We start from the raw sequence: 17,124 nt of genomic DNA, 5'->3' as shown, positions 1-17,124 counted from the left end.
GAGCATCAGACTTAAGCCAGTGGAAGGGATTTGTACTGGTCTTCTGAAGGAGAGGTCTTGCCGCTTTGATTCCCAGGGAATTTTCCCTCTTGGAAAAAGAGCCTGGGGGTTGGGAGGGGTGTAGCAGGCTTTGGTGCAAGGGCTCCATTCTCCACTTGGTGACGCTGTTTAGCTCACTGGGGTCAATCAGTGTTGGTGGGCTAATAGTGAAAATGGCTTCACCTCACCCTCTAGTCTCCAGAGCAGGAAGTTCACAGATGCCCCATCAATCACTCCTCCTGTGTCCCCCACACTTCCATCAGCTCCTTGCATTCCTCCTGTCTGTGTCTGAGCTACGTGCTCACCAGGCAGCACCTGTCTCCAGAGTTTTATCTCAGGTGCGACTGTTTTTCAAAACCCCACACTTCAGACAGCCTTGCAGTTTGGACCATAGTGATCTTCTGGTGGAGGGTCTTGCCTCACTGTGGCTGGCTTGTCCCAGGAACTGGTCACACCACCACATAGTGACAATAGCTCAGAGTTTCTGGTAAATTGCAACACACAACCAGCGCCAGGGTTTGCTGCCCTTAGCCAGTGTCTTTGCTCCTATAGGGGAATGTGGTGGCTTGATGGCAGCTGCCGGGTCTTTTGCCTGCGGAGGGGCCATATCACCTCTACCAAACACCCTCCAAGCAGGGGAACCGCTTCCGGGTTCCTCCATGTGCCCCAGGAGATCCTCAGACCACGCTGCTCACTCCAGGGTGGGATGGGGGTTAATGTGGGGGCGGGGGGAGGCGGTTCTCAGCCCTGCTTCCTTGCTGGAGCACCACCAGGGGCTGACTTCTAAAACTTCAAACTCTGTGCTCTGCTGTTTATAAAAAATGGCAGTATTAAAACCCTCTCCTTTTTCCATTAGTGGTTTTGGGGATCAGTTCTCTTGTGCAGGTCCCTGTGCATGTTTTTACTCTTTCTATCTGCTTTCAGGAGGAGTGCTTTTTTGCACAAACCTGATATGCTGCTGTCTCCCCGCTCACTCTCTTTCTCCTCTCTGTGAAAATAGCCCCCTCCCTCCTGCAGCACCGCAGCTCTTCTCTCCCCCAGTTCACCTCTCCACTCCACATACTGCCGTATTGTTGCCCTCAGATTATGCGGATCGTTCTGTTAATCCTCAGATCTATTTCCTAGGTGTTCCAAATGGTTTGATGGTCATCTAGCTGAGTTTGAGGGACAAAACAAGCCCAGGATCCATTTGCCACTCCACCATCCGAACTCTCCTCTACAATACATTTAGATGAACATGACACCGGATAGAAACTTAGATCTTCAAAAAGAAAGGAGGAGTATTGGAAATGCAATCTATAAAAGTAAATAATTTTTCTCTTTTCAAATTATTTTTAAACTCTTGTGTTTACTTTCTGTTTTAGGTTTTCTGTTGGATCTGTTGGGTAGCACAGATTTAGAAAAACTGCAGCTTTGTTTTGATTTGCATTTTGACCTTTTATGAAAGAAAACATATAAATGAAAAAATATAAACAGATATTCAACATCATCAGCCATTAGTGAAAGCTAATTAAAGCCACAATGAAATAACACTACACACTTATTAAAATGGCTAAAATTAAAAATATGACAAAATCGAATGCTGACAACAATTCAGAACAAATAGAACTCTCACACGTTGGAAACAACGTAAAACGGTACAGAAACTTTAAAAAAATAGTTTGTCAGGTTTTATGAAGCTAAATATTCACCATAGGGTCCAAGAATCCCACTCCTGATTTATAATTATACAAATGGCCTGAAAACTACATTCATACAAATACATGTTTCTGAATGTTTATATTAGCTTCATTCCTAAGTATCAAAACTGGAAACAACTGAGATTTGTTCAACAGGGGTATTAATTACGAAATTATGGAAAAGCCATTTGATGAAATACTACCCAGCAATAAGAAATATGAACTACTGTTTCACATAACAACACAGATGAAGTTAAAATGCAACTTTTTAAGTGAAAGAAACTAGGCCCAAAAGACTATGTATTTTATGATTTCATTCGTACGATATTCTGGCAGACGGAAAATTACAGAGGTAGAAACCAGGTCAATGACTGCCCGTTGTGTGGAGAGGGAAGTTGACCACAAAGAGACAGAACAAATGTAGGGGGTGGTAGGAGTGTCCTGTTTGGTATTGTGGTGGCAAATACGTGACTCTATGCGTTTGTCAAAACCCTAGGACTGTGTTGCACAAAGGAAAGATTTTTACTGGGAGTAATTTTTCAAAAAGCAACCAGATGTGGATGCAGACTGAGACAAATGAATCTGTTATATAGAATGACATAACCTCACCAAAGAAGGTGGGAAAGAAGGGAGCTTACATAAGTAACTTTGGAAAACAGTGTTCCGAGTGGATAGTCTAAGGCTAAAAGCAAAAGGACTGTACAAAACATTGTAGTCTAATTGATCAGTTTTTCCCTAGAAAAGCATTGGTTAGAAATTGTGAAACTCCTTTGAAAGTTGCATTAATAAGGAAATATATTTCTGATGTGAGCAACAGGTTTCACATTCAGAAAAAGAAGTTAGAAATGAAGAGGGAATGTTAAAATTAACCTTGAAGGGCTAGATTGGATCAGAAGGATCACTAATCATGGGGTTTTTTGTTTGTTTGTTTGTTTGTTTGTTTGTTTTTTAAGCAGAGAAAGGGAGCAGAGCAGAAGGGCAAAGGGAAAGAGAGAGAGAGTGAGAGAGAATCTTAAGCAGGCTGTTTGCTTAGCATGGAACCCACCATGGGGCTCGATCCTACAACCCTGGTATCATGACCTGGGCCAAAATCAAGAGTTGGATGTTCAACTAACTGAGCCAACCAAGCGCCCCTGAGTCATGCTGATTTTTAAGATAGACGATGATAGATAGATAGATAGATAGATAAATAGATGTAAATGTGTCTATATACTAACCCACTGATAGACCTAGAAGTAGTGATACCCCAATAACTATGAAGACTACTAGTGTCCAGATCATGGATTGTAAACACTATTCACAAAAGGTACCAGGGCTCTTTGGAGCAGTGATTGATTTCAAGTCTAGAGCAGAAAAAATACAAAATAAGCCTAGAGGACTTTGTGTTGCCAGGAAGTAATGAAATGCTCAGGGAGTTGAGAAAAAGAAGAAGTTGGGGGATGTCAAAATGACACAGCAACCAACATAAAGGAACTTACAGTAGTCAAACCTGCAAGAAATGTACCACTGAAATAAATAATGAAGATTTTGATTATAACTTAAAGAATAAAGTAAGTGTCCATGATTCCACACTGCTATAAATAAGTGATTACATATATATAAGTAAATGATGGAGAAGAGACAATTTTTCCTTATAGGAGAGTTCAATTAATAAATGTAGAAGAAATGAAGAAAAATAAAAATGGCTATGAGAACAATAGAGTAATAATTGTTACAGGCAAGATCTACCAATTAATGCTAAAATTGATGGGTGAAAATTTAAGGAAAAATAGGATATTTGCATAGTTGCAAAGTGTCTCCCCTTAAATACTTATTATTACAAAGGAAAAAATACTGATCTAAAGTTAAAAGCCTTAGACACCACCTTAACCAGACGATTAGGACTAACCTCACCAGCATCAAGACACATTAACATCATGTACCCCCAGATATGATGCACTGAGGGTCGCATCACATACATGATATATGATATTCTTCCCTAAAATCTAACCTCAATCTGATCATGAGAAGAACATCACACAAACTCAGGTTGAGGGACCTTCTCAGTTCTCGAGGGACATTAATCAGTTCAGAAAGAAAATTGGAGGGAAGAGTGAAATCTTAAGAAACTTGAAACTTAGCTTTATACGTTTTTTAGGCCGAAAGACTAAGAAACGAAATACCTGTGAAATTACCATGATGACCAACAGAGGCACTGATATGGAAGGAAGGAGGTAATGGAAGGAGGCGAGAGAACAAGACAGCATTTTAGGCGAGCCGAATTTTCCATCTATGTTAGTAGGAAATCAGCGTCTGAACTGATAAAACAAGAAACAATAGTAGAGGTATCCCACACTTTCTGAGTTTGAGTTAATGCCACCTGCTTTTACAAAAGATTTCCCATATTAGTACCTGTTTTCGCCAACCACAGGAAATTCAAAGGTTTTTGCTTTTATGAAAAAAGCTGTTACCATACTAAATCCGCTTCTGTCTTTCTGAGAGCATCTTTGTAATGACCACATAGCTTTGGTTTTTGTAACTGAAAAAAAAAAAATAACAAAAGTAGTGTGGGAAACTTCTCCTTTCAGGCCCGAGTCCCTTGAATTTTTGTTCCCCCAGCTGATAACAAACCAGGTGTTAGATAATGTATTCTGAAAATGACCTCGTTCTACTCAGTGGTGATAAGTTAACCATTTCAGAAAGATAAGAATTTCCAGTCTAGGGGGTGCCTGGGTGGCTCAGTCAGTTAAGCGTCTGACTTCGGCTCAGGTCATGATCTCACGGGTTCATGAGTTCAAACCCGTCATGGGACTCTCTGCTGTCAGTGCAGAGCCCGCTTAGGATCCTCTGTCTCCCTCTTTCTCTGCCCCTACTCTGCTTGTGTTCTCTCTCTCTCTCAAAACTAAACAAACATCTTTTCAAAAGAATTTCCAGTCTAGAGTTCATGGAGAATGACTTTGTGTCTGCAGACACAGCACATTGTTTTCACGTTTGCTAAAAATGCCATTATCTTTCTCCCGTACTTTTATAGAATAGAAAGCTTTATACATGTCCCTCCACATACACATATACCATACAGTGCAATCTCAGTTAAAATACATTTTATCTTATACTTTTAAATAATAGCAATCTAACCCTGTGGAAATTCTTCCAATATAAAATTCTTTGATGTGTCAACCCAACCCCAGGGTACATAGGGCTCACGACAGAGAAACCAGTGAGACGCTCCTGGCTTGTTCTCTGGCCGATTCATGACTCACAATTTACATTTTACCCAAAACAAGAGTTACCACTTTTAGCTTTATATTTCTTTGAAAGCAAATCAGATCGTGTGGTTTTAAAAGAAGGGACATTTTGTAAGAGCAGGAATTGCATAAGAGCCTTCTGCATCTTCTAAAGAGACCCAGACTACCCAATCACCCTTTCAGCTTGGGAACAAAAGTAGTAGAGCGTGGTGTTTCTCCTGTGATAAGAGTTTGCAGACCAGAACCAGTCTGCAGAGCCTCTGAGCACTAAGTAGACAGGACCACACACCCAGAAATGTGGGTCTTGGTCGCTGCCTTGCCACAAGCTAAATAAGCAAAGAGCCTTTGGGCCAGTGGCTTAAACTCACTGGGTGGCTATGAGGACCAAAGAAGTTTTTAGAGATGAAAGCTTTGTAAACAGAAGAGAACTATATTCATGGTCGTTATTATTCTTTTTTTTTAAATTTTTGTGTTTTATTTATTTCTGAGAGACAGACAGAGAGACAGACAGACAGTGTGAGCAGGGGAGGGTCAGAGAGAGAGGGAGATACAGAATCTGAAGCAGGCTCTGAGCTGTCAGCACAGAGCCCGACATGGGACTCGAACCCACAAACCGTGAGATCGTGACCTGAGCCGAAGTTGGACGCTCAACCGACTGAGCCACCCAGGCGCCCCAATAGTCGTTACTATTCTTAACCTCTCCAGCCTTTGGTTCAATGTGACTTGAAGAAAGTTGAATGAAGTGATCTTTCTACCAGAAAGAGAACTGGTTCCACACTCAGGTTCAGCTGCTCACCTCTCGCAAAACAACACTTGAGAGATAAGTGATGGTAGGAAAGGAAAGGTTGCTTTATTCAGGAAGCCAGCAACCTGGGAAAACGGTGAACTCTAATGTCGCCAGGGCCATCTTCCCTGTCCAGGTGCATCCAGAGGGTTTTAAAGGAGAAGGCACGAGGGAAATGGTTGGGGGGGGGGGGGCAGAGCCACCGCAGGAGGGGCAGGTACCCAGGTGGTTAGTCATATGTCGATATGACCCTGAACAGACTTGCTGCATCAGCAGCAGCTGTTTGTAAATGTAGTCAGGCTTCATCTAGGAAAGTTTGGTCAGCACTCTGCAAATCTCAAGGAAAGCAGGTCACTTCAGCTACAGACCAAGGGCCTGAGGTCAGCAGGCAAGGAGTGCATAAGCTCGAAGCAAGTTAGCCTCAAGACCGGTTACAGTGCTATCACAGTGGTACTTTAATGATTCTGTATAGTGATGCGCTTGCTCAAAGAAAGAGGGTGGACAGTGTGTCCATTTGGTGTAGGACTCATAGGATTCCTAGGAAGCGGGCATAGAGGGGACTGCACCTGGCCTGGCCTGTCTCCCCATCTGTGCCTCCTCTCCCTGAGGCCCGTGCCGACTGACAGCCACCAGAACAAAGGCTGCTATGTCTGGACACGTACAGGTCCCACTTGGAAGAGAAAGTGAGTCCTGACTAGCAAGTTGGGCGCATGACTCACACTTACCAGGGAACAAGGAGCTCCAGACTTCTCAGGAAGACCTTCCAGGTCTTCTTCCAGAAAGACCTTCCTGCCTTGCTGCCTGCAAATGTCTTCCTTAGTTAGAAGGCCCTCTTAACCAGTCATGTTGTCAGTTATGGGGAAGAACGTCTACTGAAGCTAGTTCAAAACAAAGGAGTTCCTGGTCTCTGAAAAAGTACAAGACATGAGTTAGGAGGCCACGAAACGAGGAGACTGAAGGAATGATACCCGGATTGTCAGCAAAACACCACAGTGCCTTATTCCCCGGCCCCTATGCCCTTGAGGACTGATTGCCGGAAGCCTCACTCCCGTTGCCCCGACAGACCAGAGGTCTCTGCCATGTGCACGTCAAAACTACCATCTCCCCAGACACGGCTGCCTCTTCACATTGCTCCACGTTTTCCAAGATTATCTGCTTCATTTGCCTGTGTGCATGCCATATGCCACCACCAGCCGGGATGTGAGCACCCCAGTGAGAAGAAAACTAGCTTTTTGGGGAAAAAAAAAGAAAACAAACCAACTATGGGGCGCCTGGGTGGCTCAGTTGCTTAAGCATACAACTCTGGCTCAGGTCATGATCTCCTGGCTCATGAGGTCAAGCCCCGCATCAGGCCCTGTGCTGACAGCTCAGAACCTGGAGCCTGCCTATGATTCTGTGTCTCTGGCTGTCTCTTCCCCTCCCCTGCTTGCACTCTGTCTCTGTCTCAAAAATAAATAAAACATTAAAAAATAATAATTTAATAATTAGCGGGGTCTTCTGTCCTCACATCTCTCCTACTTGTTCAGTTACGCTTTGAGATTCACCTCAGATACTGCCTCCCCTTGAAAGACTCCTTGACCTCCCCCTTTCCCTCCATGTTTCAGGGTTCAGGGAAGACCACCCCACAATATGGTACTTTGGCAGCCATATTGATTATTCTGAATTCGAGTTATTTGAGAAACAGCCGGTGCAAAAAGGACACTCTGGCCCTTCTCTCTGGCCCTTCCCTCCCCACCCTCCAGTCCTCTCTGCCTCGAGAGATTGAGAGATATCCTCATCACTAGAGATAGGGAGCTCAGGGCCAAGAGGGCTTTGTAAACAACATCTGCTTAGTTTCTTCATTAATTATCATCCAAGAAGAAGTTTTTGTCTTGTTCTTCACTAGTTTATTATTTCTTTGTCTAGAAGGCATATAAACATCTTGTTTTTGTTTCGGTTACTTCTTGGACTTCATATCTTTGAGGCCCCCATATACACAAAATTAAATTTGAGTTCTTTCTTTCCCCCCGTGAACCTGTTTTGTGTCTGTTTAATTACTAAGGGTAGAAGGAAATTTTCCCCACCCAACACGTGCCTGCCGTCCATCCTCTGTGCCCCCCAAACACCTGTGCTTATCTGAATTGTAGCACTTACCGCACTGTTGAAACGAACGGTTTACTTTCTAGGTGCCTTCGGACCATGGACTCAAAGGCGGGGATTATGGTTCATTCAACACTGCACCACAGAGCCTAGCACAGTGCCTGGAATATGGTAGGCACGTCACATATGTTTGGTGAAATGAAATTACAATGTAGTAGTTTTGATCTTTATGCTTTGGCTTACAGTGACTGGAGATTTGTCAGGAACTCGGCTGGACTGAAAAAAGAGAGGGGGACTGCCTGTTGCCGGAGGGGCCGATGACAGCAAGGAGCCAAAAGAGTAAGAATGAAGGTTCTGACCACTTGCAGTGACGGTGTGAGCAAGAGTCCCAAACCAGAGAAAATGTTGCCTCCTTCCCCCCCACCCCCCCCCACCCCCCACCCTGGCCATTTACCCCATGGAATGTTGCTGGTTGAGGGTCAGGCGTATCAGCATAGATGTGGGGTTGTCTCACTGTTGAGGGAGCCCCAAACAAAAGGCTCTGGGAGTCCTATCAACTCTGGGGTCAAGTGAACGTGAGGGAGAAGGGCCGGGAGTGGAAAAGTACCGGGTACTGAATCAGAGTGTGTCTTTAAGGCTTTTTTTCTCCTCCTCCTCCTCCTCCTCCTGCAGGTAAGGAGGTCTCCCCAGAGGCGCCGGAAGAGGGCCTCTGGCCAAAGCCTCAGATAAAGAGACCTTGGGATGAAGGCAGCAGGGCTAGGAATGAAAGTGGTGAAGAGCATGACTGCTGGGTCCTTGCCTACGCCCCCCTCCAGAGACCGCAGTGCACGGGCCGGACACCAAGGCTGGCGTGCTGAGGGCGGTCTGAAAAAAATCACACGCGGGTGTTTAACCAGGAACCCACCCCCTCAATATTAAAAGCCAAAACGCAGAAACACAGGCCCCACTCTGCTGAGGTGGCCCCGCCACCGGGCAGGTCCCCTGAGGGACGCACGTACAGCTGACGTCCTCCAGTGACAGATTCCCAAGAGAAGGATCCAGACTGTGGATCCACACCTGAAGCAGGAATGCAAACCCTTGTAGTATATTAGGAAAGGCCAACAAAACTACGACCTAATAGTTCTCTATACCCTGGAAAAATTGGTGCAGTTCTTTTGTTAAGAGCAATAAACGAAAAACAAAACGAAAGTCAGCATGTGAGTTTTGTCTTCCCAACACCAGATATGTGGCGTCTTTTCTAACACTAACAACCAATTCTCTAACAGCTGGGTGATCAATAATTCAATTCGGTGCTCACCTTAGCTACCCAGGGTTAGCACCGACCCGACAGGTCAAGGGCTCAGTCCCATAGGACTGTCCTCACTCCAGGCACCAGTCACAAGCCCCAGGGGGCCGCCCAGACTTCTGACAGACACACCATAAATCGGGGCTCCCACAACCCCTTCCTCCATCTCCATAATTTGCTAGAAAGACTCACAGAACTCAGGAAGACACTTGACTTAATGGTTACCAGTTTGTTATACAGGATACGACTCCAGAACAGCCCAGTGCAGGAGAGGCATAGGGTAAGGTAGGGGGCTGGGGGCACGTGCAGACTTGCCACGCCTCATGGCACTTTGATGTGCTCACCAACTCAGAAGCTCTCAAAACCCTGTTGTTTAGGGATTTTTGTCTCATTATGTAGACACGGCTGTTTAATCATTAGCCATTGGTCTAATCTCTGGTGCCTCTCAGTTCCCCAGAGGTGGGGGACAGGTCTGTGAATTCTAACAATGGAAGCCTGTGGTCGGTTTTTCTGGCATCCAACCCTCATCCTAACATGGTCTAGAAGCCATCTCATTAGCATGCAAAACAGCTGTTACCACTCAGGAAATTCTCAGGGTTTCTTGGGGAATTCTCAGGTCAGCAAGAGGGCCAAAGACGAAATATATTTTTATTATACCACAGCCAGGCTTGCTGGAGGTGGACAGGCTGGGGATACCGTGAGAGGTCAGCTCCTCACTTGCAGCTTCCAGAAACTGCTGTCTTCAATTCATGCTCAGTACAGGGCAGCTATTGTTATTAGTAGTAAGTATATTCAATATTTACAGTTGCTGTTCATTGAATACTGTGTTGATTCCCGGGGCTGCTTGTAAGAAATAGCCACAACTCAGTGGCTTAAAACAATAGAAATCTGTTCTCTCACAGGTCTGAAGTGCAGAAAGATGAAATCAAGGTGTTGGCAGGTTGTGCCCCCTCTGAAGCCTCTAAGGGAGAATCCTTCCTTATCTCTTCCAGCTTCTGGCAGACTCCATGGCTTCCACCCTGCCTCTATATTTACATGGCCTTCTCCTCTCTCCGTGTCTATCCCCTCAGTCTTGCTTATAAGGACCCTTGTTACCGGATGTAGGGCTCACTCAGAGAATCCAGAATGAGCTCATCTGGAGATCATTAATTACTTCTGCAAAGATTCGTTTGCCAAATACGATCGCATTCACAGGACATGAATGTCAACCTATTAAGACACATTCTCTTCAACTTATATACTCTCTAAAGGGAGACACGAAGCTTCCTCTATTGCTTTCTTCGTTCCTAAGGCAGAGAAGTTTAAACACAGGTCTGAGTGAAAGCCGGTGAGGAACTAGAGCTTCCCTGCAGAAGAAGTGAATGTAGATTCTTACTCTTTTCTTCCTCTCTTTATTCTCTTATTAAGACTTGTGTGACCAGTAAGGCCGAGAGGACAAGGGTAAAACACACAGAAAAGAACTTGATTCTTGGACTTGATTCCCAAGTTCAGCACAACTAAAAAAGAGTGGCAGATGCTCTCTTGCTTTCTCTCTCTCTCTCTCAAAAATAAATAAAAATTTTTAAAAAATTTTAAAAAAGGAGGCACCTGGATGGCTCAGTCAGTTAAGCATCCACCTTCAGTTCAGATCATGATCTCGTAGTTTGTGATTTTTAGCCCCACGTTGGGTTCTGTGCTGGCAGCACAGAGCCTGGAGCCTGCTTCAGAGTCTGTGTCTCTCTCTCTCTCTTTCTACCTCTTCCCTGCTTATGCCCTGTGTGTCTCTCTCTCAAAAATAAATTTAAAAAATTTTTTAAATACGTTATTTTAAAAAATAAAATGAGTGGCATATCAGGTACAATTTTGAGCATTTCTTTGACATACTATCAACATTATCTCGTAAATCCTTACAGTGATACCACATTTTGTAACAGAACACTATGGCTCCAAGGACGTAACACAACTTGCCACTACTAATTGGTGGAGACAGGATTTGAAACCACATCTGCAGGCCTGCAAAGTCTCTATTCTTTCTGTCAAGCCTAGCAGGGAAATCAAATAGCATTCTTCGAAAAATGGCTATACTCTGTAGAAGTTGCCATCTATGGGGTTGTTAGAGAAAACCTCCTAACCACCAGAGCTCTAAAACTATAGCACAACCATTTTCGTTTTTCCAGAAATCCCATAGAACTAGAAAGACCTTTTTCTGACTCATCCATTTCCGTCTGTGACCCCAGCTTTCTTCTGTTCTCCTATGTTTATTAAACACCTGCTAGGTGCTAGGGACTTCCTTTAATTTAGCCCACAACCTCTGAAGTAACTATTATCTCTGCTTTACAGACTCTGTTGCAATAAAAATGAGAAATTTGCCTATCATTACATAGCTACTAAAGGTCAAGGCCAGGAGTGAGACAGAGGTTGGCCAGACCCCAAAGCCAATGATGCGATTGGAACCTTGGGGTTATTACTTACTTTCTCTTCTCGATACTACTTATTCGGTTTATTTATTTATTTATTTTAAAATGTTTCTTCATTTTGGAGAGAGAGAGCGTGAGCAGGGGAGGGCCGGGGCGGGGGGGCGGGGGGAACGTGGGGGTGGGTGCAGAGGATCTGAAGCTGGCTCTACGCCGATAGCAGCAAGCCCACTGTGGGGTTCAAACTCATGAACTGTGAGGTCATTACCTGAGCCAAAGTTGGACACTCAACCAACTAAGCCATGCAGGCACCCCTGTATTTATCTTTTAGTCGTATTGGAAATATGTCTACACTTAGTCATCATTGGCTAATCCGAAAGTATCTTATACTTCTTTACCTTCTGTTACTCAGACATAGATAGAGATAAATATCTTCTCTACTTACCTGGGCTGGATATCATTTTTCTGCTCCCCAGATCCAATCTTCACCCACCTCCATTTAGTTCTGTGTCCCCAGGAATCAAGCATTCAGGAAATAGACCCCTTTGAATTCTGGTTATCAGTTAAGTTTGGCCAATGGGGAGTTCCAGGAGAAGGTTAGGAGGGAGGAGAACAGAGGCAACTTCATGCCTGCATGATCTGTGTTATCACACAGGGTCCCATGTTAGCAGGGTTTCATGCTTGAGATCTTTAATAATTTTTGAGCGAGGAGCCCTGCATCTTCGCTTTGTATTGGGTTCTGAAGTTATAGCCAGTCCTGGAGAAGGAGGAGTCTGGAGAGCCGAGATTTGTACTCTGTACTCTCTCCACCAGCTTTCTCCCTCATGCCTTCAGGTCTGGGGGTGATCGTGGAGCCTCTGCTGTTAGTAATCTTGGGGTACTAGCTTGCAGCTTCCCTACACATTCCCACATCTTCAGTAATCTCTGATGGATTTGCGTGTACTCTCACTTTCTTCCCTGCCAGATCCCCTGCCAATAAAGAGAGAAAATGCATCCTTTTGTATATTCAATAAGCATTTACTGAGCACTTACTATAACTGAATCACTGTTCCAGGCTCTGGAGATACAGTAGAGAAAATAAAGCACAAAACAGACAAACAAGACAGTTTTCCTGCTCTGTAGGAGTTTATATGCTGGAAGGGGAGGTGAAGGAGACAAAAAATACATGACATGCCTACCTAAATGATGTATCAGAGGGTGGTAAGCGCTGTCGAGAAAATAAAGCAAAGAGGAGAGACCACGCGTACTGGAGGAGCGTTACTGCAGAGAAGGCGGCCAGGCAAGACCTCCTGGATGAGAAATGAGTAAAGTGAGGTTGCCTGCCTGTAACAGGCAGAAAGCAGCAGAAAGATCCATGAAGATAAGTGAAAGAAAACAAAACAAAGGAGGACGTTTGAAAATGGGAAACTGGCCAACTAAGCCAAATACTGCAGAGGACAAAAAAGAATCCGGATTTAATTTTAAAATGCAATGGTATGGCCATTAGGAGTGGACTTGCAGACTTGAAGAAATTTCTAGAAAACGGGAGATGAGAGAATCAGATCAGAGGAGATTTCTGCCTGCCCGGAGATCTTTGTGAATCCCTAAAATCATAAATTCAATTCTAGCAAATAATTCCTCCTGCAAAATGCAAACCCACCCAGAGAATCACAAAGTCGTCTGGGATGCTAGGGCTGTTGGCCGTCAGCTGACCTCACCCCACTTGATCTTGATCTATACTCAGTGCCTCAGAGAAACCCCTAATAGCTACAGGCCATGGGTAATTGGAACCTCTCTCTGACAAGTTAAATCACGATTGCTGAATCCACAAATGGCAGAGGTCTTCTGTATATGAAAGGAAACCATTGTGGATCCTCATAATTAAGAAGTAACATGGGATGGGTAAAGGCTTGTGGTATATGCGCACAACTCAACATAAATTAGTGGTTCTTTAACTTCCATGAGACATCCAAGCCCCACTGTAGGGATTCTGATGCAGTAGGACAGGAATCTCCATTTTAAATAAGGACCCCAGCTAATCCTGATTAGCTGGTGGTTGTGAGGACTGTTACTTGCAATACAGGACTTGTTGCTAGTGTTTATGATACCCTAAGAAACATGTCTACAGTTCTGTTTTCTTACTCCGACTTCAACCTTAGTCCAGTGACCACGCTTTACTATGTTCTGCATAGTCATCCTCTTTTATACAAAAGAACTGAATTGTTTTTACTTGACTCCAAAGGCAAGGAGAGGTCTCGGAAGGAGAACATAGGGTAGCCCTGAGGCCAAGGGGGAATCGTCAGCCTGAGCTCAAGGAGGTCTCAAGCAGGCACTCCATCAGCCCAGGTGATGGAGTTTCACGCAGCTCCACTTGATCATCGGTCAGCGGCTTCTTCCCCAAGACTAGAATTTCCTGAGCCCAGGTATGTGGGCCCAGAAGGGACAGGGAAGGATTTACTCACTGTCAGGGCAGTGTCCCACTGCCTTTTTCAACTTGCATTCCTCATCTGCACCACGGGGGAATGCAGAAAATTATGTAAGTGACTATTTTCTTAATTTCCCCCAAATGGTACATAACCCAAATCCATTCCAGACACATAAGAGAGGTTAGCTCATTACATACAAAGGTTGTGTTTGGCCGTTAAGGCTGAGCTTTCTCAAGGAAACCTGTTGAGAAAGGCTGGAAAATGTCCAGGATACAACCGTATTCACTGGCACTCCTAAACTTCTTCAGAGACACCTAGACAACCAAGGGGAAATCACAACAGTCATATATGGTCGGTCATACAGCTTCTCTGCAACCAGAATCCAACAGGGGTAATTGGTCCTTAAAAAAAATAAAGTAATAGGTACTGGGTTCTACTTCATAAATGAACGTGAATCCGACAGAAAATAAAAATGATATGGTCTAAAGAAAATGCCTAGTGTGCAGTGGGAGCCCCACCGCACAGCCTCCCTGAGGGAAACGTAGGCATAAGCAATGAATGGCTGGAACCCACAAGTTGTGAGAAGTAGTATTTTCAGTATCATGGAGTTCTAAGTGTTTTTAAAGCTTGCTTATTATTTCTTCTGTCATCCATGCGTGATTTAAACGTGCGTTTTTAAAATTCTTAAGTGTGTGGGGGAGGTTGTCGTTCCCTGTTTGCTACTGATTCTCATCTAATGCCATCGTACGTCTATACTGTCAATTCTCGGTGGGATGTTGCTGCGGGAGGTCAGCAAGAGCGTGTGACCGCAGGTTGACCCGCGAGCGGACCGCGGTCGGAGGCTCCTCGCCTCCAATCGTGTCCTCGGAACGTACCCTCCGCTTGCCTTCCCCATTTCCGGAGTCGGCCCCAAGGACACGGCCTGGAGACAGTGATGTGGCGATGAGGACAGTGCACGCTGTGCATGACTGAACCCAGGTAACGCCTCCATAGAAATTCTGAAGATCTGGCCGGCGGTGCGGGGATTAATTGGCGGCTCAGGACAGGCCTCCTACGTAAATTCCCTCGCGTATTAAACGGGCCCCCCACCGACACGGACAGGCCTGCTTCTTTGCCTGGTCTCTGCTTTGCTGCACGCCAGTCTCACATTTCACCTCGGAAGCTCCTGAGGGTTGTGAGGCAACAACTGTTGAGCCAGCCAGGACACCCAGGAGATGGGCCTTGGGAAAGGCCTTCACGGGAGAACCCCGAGTCGGCCGTCGATTTCTGTGGGGAGCGGAGGCGGTCCCATGGATTAGAGGCCTGGGGACCACACGTGAGTATGGGGACACCTCGAAAATGCTGGCTGTTTTCATGCACTTGTTTAAGAAACTGCACGTAGCTTGCTGGGGTCAAAGAGAATCCCTCGGGAGGTGGGCAGAGTGAAGAGCACGTGGTGCCGGACAGTGAAGCGGATGTACCGCCCCCCCCCCGTGATTGACAGTGAAGCGGATGTACCGCCCCCTCCCCGCTGGTGATTGACAGCGAAGCGGATGTACCGCCCCCTGCCGCGGGACCCCAAACACAAACCAAAGCAAAAGCTCGGCAGTAGCAACGCCAGCTCTCAGGGAGCACCCCCCCTCCAGGAAACATGCATGAAGAGAGAATATTCTCCCCCTAAGCTTCTTCGGAGAGCTGCCAAGTTCCTGAAAAAGGCCCAGAAAAGTATCCAGGTGTGGTTAGCGTATATATGGATGCAGGGGCCATGGGGTTTCTCTGACTGGGCAGGAGGCAGAGAAAATGAGCAACAGCAACCACATTCACTGCCCTCTGGGAGAGCCTGCGTGGCACGCAGGCGTTCAAGGTACTCACTCCCTCGTAGATTGGAATATTCTAGACTCCAGGGAAGCTCAGCCCAATGAGGAGGCCTCCTTGGGCACCTGGGACCCTGGAAATCTCTAGAGGAGGCACAAGAAGTTCTTGGAACTTCTTCTTTCTCTTCCGGTCCCGGGTGTTTCAGGAGTCATGGGCTTTAGTACAGACATTGCCCAATCCAAGAACCATACCACACACAACCAACCACGAAAATTGCACAAAAATGACATGAGGAAATCCTAGTCACAAAGATATGAATCTTTCTCTCTCTCTTTTCTTAATATTTATTTATTTTTTAGAGAGAGAGAGAGTGAGAGCGGGGGAGAGGCAGAGAGAGAGGGAGACACGGAATCCAAAGTAGGCTCCAGGCTCTGAGCTGTGGGCCCAGAACCCAACACGGGGCTCAGACTCAGATGGCGAGATTGTGACCTGAGCCAAAGTCGAACACTTAACCAACTGAGCCACCCAGGTACCCCAAATATATGAATCTCTTAAGGGGGTGGACCCCAAGTTCCTGAGGAACATGTGCTTTGCCAAGAAGCACAACAAAAAGGGCAAAAGTAGATGGAGGCAAACGATGCCAAGGCCATGACTATATGTGCTGAGGGTATCAAGGCCCTCAGCAAGTCCAAGATCCCGAAGGCTGGCAGCCACAATCTCAGTCAACTTGCTTACATCACTCACCCCATGCTCTGGAAATATGCTTATGCCCATAATGCCAAGGGCCTCAGGCTCTGCCAGCCAAAGGCCAAGGCCAAGGTTCAAACCAAAGCCCAGGTTGTAACTCTGGCTCTAGCTGTGGCTGGAAGTCCCCGGACCCTGACAAAGGCTTCTGTCTGCCAATGTGAGGACAGAAGGACTGGTGTGACCCTGGGCTTCTATCTGCAGGGACTGGTGTCCTTCTGTGCTGTTTGTACAAATAAATCTGAGGCAGGATCTGTCAAAAAAGAAAAGAGAATTCTTAGAGAGTTGGAAATGAGACACATCATCATCTATGCCTCTGCCTTTGAAGGCCCTGATCAGGCCACATTCACTGCAGGAATGAAAACAAAGTTTCTCCAGTCTGCTGTAGCACCGGGTCTGGGACACTGATTTCTGTGCTGAGCCCAGTCATGGGACAGGCACTTATGATGTTGGCTGATTCACTGCTGGTCTGAAGGGGACTGACAAATCCCAGGAATGAGGACGGGCTGTGGAAAAGATCTGAGACAGAGACGGAGCTGGAAAAGCGAAAAGGCTGTAAGGGTCCTGTGAAAGTAACCTGGATGAAGTGTGGTTTGACCTCATTGCTTTGGGGATCGCATCTGAACAGATAGACCAACAACCCAATGCTGTGTTGGCTGTCGTGTGGAAAGCCTTAAAGCCTGAAAAACTCAGACCTG

General features: G+C 45.6%; 1 long non-coding RNA gene across 1 annotated transcript; it reads left to right on the top strand.

Moving 5' to 3' along the window:
• The first annotated feature begins 7,927 nt into the window (after positions 1-7,927).
• LOC120236862 lies at positions 7,928-8,662 on the top strand. The gene is made up of 3 exons (XR_005529786.1): positions 7,928-7,976; positions 8,051-8,144; positions 8,478-8,662. It is a non-coding gene; the product is annotated as an uncharacterized LOC120236862 (long non-coding RNA).
• The last annotated feature ends 8,462 nt before the right edge of the window (positions 8,663-17,124 follow it).

Source organism: Hyaena hyaena, unplaced genomic scaffold, assembly GCF_003009895.1.
Source record: "Hyaena hyaena isolate Hyena2069 unplaced genomic scaffold, ASM300989v1 scaffold_164, whole genome shotgun sequence".
Lineage (NCBI taxonomy): Eukaryota > Metazoa > Chordata > Mammalia > Carnivora > Hyaenidae > Hyaena > Hyaena hyaena.
The sequence above is the reverse complement of the archived record's forward strand: the minus strand, read 5'-3'. Positions and strand labels throughout refer to the sequence as shown.